Source organism: Protopterus annectens, chromosome 5.part0 (genome assembly GCF_019279795.1).
Source record: "Protopterus annectens isolate FY-2018-M chromosome 5.part0, PAN1.0, whole genome shotgun sequence".
Classification (NCBI taxonomy): Eukaryota; Metazoa; Chordata; order Ceratodontiformes; family Protopteridae; genus Protopterus; species Protopterus annectens.
Window position 1 is genome coordinate 1812334949 of NC_056735.1, and position 3729 is coordinate 1812338677.

Here is a 3729-nt window from a genome sequence, read left to right on the forward strand (position 1 = left end):
GCATGAGGCCTTCCTTATTACACACAAGCTAGCAAAAATTGAGTGCACATATCAGAGAGATCAGCTGGAGAGTTATCCGTTTGATGTTAGGATGGAGTCAGAGAGGAATAAGGTAAAGAAATGTCACGTTGAGAGCAAAGTGTTCTCCATGCAGTTTGCCATCCCTCAGTATTCACCTTCTGTCAAGTTGTTGATATCTTCTTATCTTTAGTTGACTTCAAGTATGATAATAGAGGAGATCTCTCAGCACCCACTTTTGAGAAGCAAGACCCAGTAGGATGACCACTGTTCTCCCCATTTGACTTTTTTTTTTTTTGGTAGTGATTCAGCCAGAGCAGGCAGTTGAGTCCATGGGCCATATTTCTGATGTTGCTCATGAGTGGGAGTCCACTGTTTTCTCCTCCCAAACTGAAATATGTTCATCTACAAGGGTGAACATGCCCCAGCAGGTTCTCTCATGCTTGTTGAACCTTTGGCTTGCTTTCCCTTTTACACTGGATTTTCTCAGTCTTTCAGATGCTTGGTGGGAGATGGCTGAATGTGGGAGAGCATCATTTAGCAGTAGGCATAAACTCTTAACAGTGGGTTTGGCCCAGACTTCTCAAGCACTTCCACAATATGTGGTACAAGCCTCCATGCACACCAAGTTCTTTTTACTCTGTTGTGGAGGGTGACTAGTTCTTGTGTTTAGAAAAGGAGAAACATAGGTTTGCTATTTTAAGATCTTCTGTTTCTGAAGATTCCCAGTGTGATGCCCAGATAATGGAAATTTAGGGGCCAAACTTACTTTTTTTCTTCTCTGGCAACAGATTTTTATTTTGACAAGAGTGATTGTTCTGGTTTTCCGTATGAAGATTTTTCCTTTTTTGAAACCATCTCTAAAATGAATAAGTGTTTTCAGTGGGGAAAAATGTCATTCCAGTTTCTTTGAAAAGCATATTGTGATTTATTACCACTGGAATTTCCTCAGTTAATTCCTGTTCCTCCTGTTTTACCAGTTTTTAAGGATATTTTTATTAAAACCTGCAGCCCTTAAGAAAGCAGATAGACTATAATGTGTATTAATCTTGCAAATACATATTTTGTAATCCCAGGTCTGACCCTGCAGTGATTGTATTGTCAAGTCATTCTGCAGCTAAACATTTAGTAAATGCTAATCCCTCTGACATGGATGGGAAAAGCTTGTAAAAGGTTTTGGAAAATACATTCCTCTGCCACTCTTAGTCTCAGAATTCTTAATTGTCAAGGTTTATAAACATTTTAGCCTGCTTTAAGAATATGAGGAGCATAACTACCATTTTTTCCTTCATCTGAATATAATTCTTCTCAAAATCTATTATTGCTTTTTTCTCAAATAACCAAACATTCAAGTGTTCTTAAAACTCAGTTGATGCCTCTTCTTTGTAGAGCAGCAGCTATTGGGCATGTAATGAAAAGGTTTGCATGGTTTTGTTCTCAAAAATGGCCTGAATATGTAAATGCTTAAATTCTGAATTTTGTCATTGATAAAGGGGGCTGTATTTGGACAGTCTTTTGCTGAGGTACTAAAGAATGTAATGAGAGCGCGAAACTGATTCAAGGAGTTACTCAGATTTTTCAGTTTTCCTTTTCTTAAGTTCATTAATGATTTCATCCCTGATTCAGGATCCTTTTGTAAAAAGCAAACTAAGAAGACTCAGCAAACTTCAGGCAGGCAGACATTCAAAAAACAATGGTATGGAAGCTCAAAAATAAGAGGGGAGCCTCAAAGAAACAAGGACAGTCCAACGAGTCAGAATGACTATCTACAAAATGTAACCCCACCCAATCCTGGTAACCCTTTAATTCTTTCCCCCAAATCTGTTTCTCCACTTCTTTGTTTGGCAACAGGTAATTTCACACAAATGGGTTCCAAGAGTTATCTGTCAGGGTTACAGATGACAGTGGTTGTCCCTTCCTCCTTTTCAGGAGATTCATCCTCATCCACCAAATCTGACTTTGTTATTCCCCCTGTTGTTTTTTCAGCATTTACTGACTGAAGGAATAATAGAATCAGCCCCTGTCTTTCTAACAGGGAAAGGACTTTATTTAAGGATGTTTTTGGTACCAGAGAAAGAAGCTTCATGGAGACCAGCCCTAGATCATTCCTTTCTCAACGGTTTATGAAAGTACTAAAGTTCAGAAGGCTTTCCCTTCATAACCTGTTATCTCATATCCCCTCTTTATGTTTTTTTGCTGACTCTAGATATAAAGGATGCTTATCACATTCCAGTAGCCATATATTTCAAGTATTTAAGACGTGTTTGTGTGTGTCTGGATTACACTTTTAATTTTCTGCATTACTGTTTGTGTTATCCATTGCTCCAAGGGTATTTAAAAAGTGTCTAGCTCCATTGATAACCTACTGCAGACTGCAAACTATTCACAGTTTTCTTTATTTAGGTGACTTGCTTATCTTTGCAGAGTCTTTTTCAACATGTCCGGAATCTCTCACTTAGGTAAGAGATTTCCTTCACAGTTTGGGTTTCCAGGACATAGTCAAAAATCTTGTCTAATTCCATTCTTCAGAATAGTATTCCTGGGGTTTCTTCTGGGTACAGCTGATCAAAGAACATTTCTCCCTTTCTCATTATATCGGTGCATCTGCAGGTGACTCTTACTGATGCTTCTAGGCGTCAAATATTGCTTGTTCATATTTGCATCAATAATTCCAAAACCATGCTATGTACAAGGTTTTAAAAGATTTCATCTTAAAGCTTACACAATGGCAAACTCAACTGCATTAATATTTGACCTCTGTCTAGTGCAGGCAAATAGATATTAACTGTCGTTTTAGGTTATTAATTTGTATAGATATAATTTTCATATTTTTCTAAATATCTCAATGACCAGATAACACAAACAGAACTCTTTAGCCTCATATGAATACTTTCAGTTAGATGAATAAAATGCTGCTGATAGTATGTGTGTAACTTGAGTGGTTGCTGAGATATTGTAAGTTGTTTACAAAACATTACACATTTGATAGTTACAGTGTTTACTGCGACTTATAAAAATTGGTTTAAGACCTAGAACCTAAAGTATTACTAGTATAAAATAGTTTGTGTTGAAGAGTTTGTCATTTATATTTCTTTCATAACCACTATGGTTCCAGAGATGTGAACATTTGTTTGAAATTTGAGGACATAATTTGATTCTGTCAAAAGGCTTAGGTTCCACGTATTGGAAGTTACAGTGCAAACTTCCTGATCTCCATTGGAGTGAATGAGCTAAGGAAAAAAAAAAGTAGATCTATATCTAGATTAATTTCGTACTTTTTCCACTCAGCCAAGGACTTCAGTAAATGAATTTTTCAGGCTTTTAGGATTCAAGAGATCTATGATGCACATGATTTTCTCTAGCCAGACTTCACATAAGAAAGATCCAAAAGTACCTAAAATCTCTTTGGTCCAACCATCAACACCCCCCTGACCTTTCAAATTCCATTTTTGGGATTTTTTTAAAAGGGAACTGCTTTGATGGAGAGACCAGTTTTATCTGAATCCAGGTCTCTCATTCTCCCTTCCAACCCCACTACAGTCTAACAACAGATGCCTCAGACTTTGCTTGAGGGACTGTCTTTGGAACACAAAAGACAGACCAAAGCATGTAAATATCAAAGAGATGTTGCCAGCAATAAATACACACAGTTCTCTCAATCCTTTCGGATCCTCAGGACCACTACAAGTGGTCACAGTCGACACCACAGTG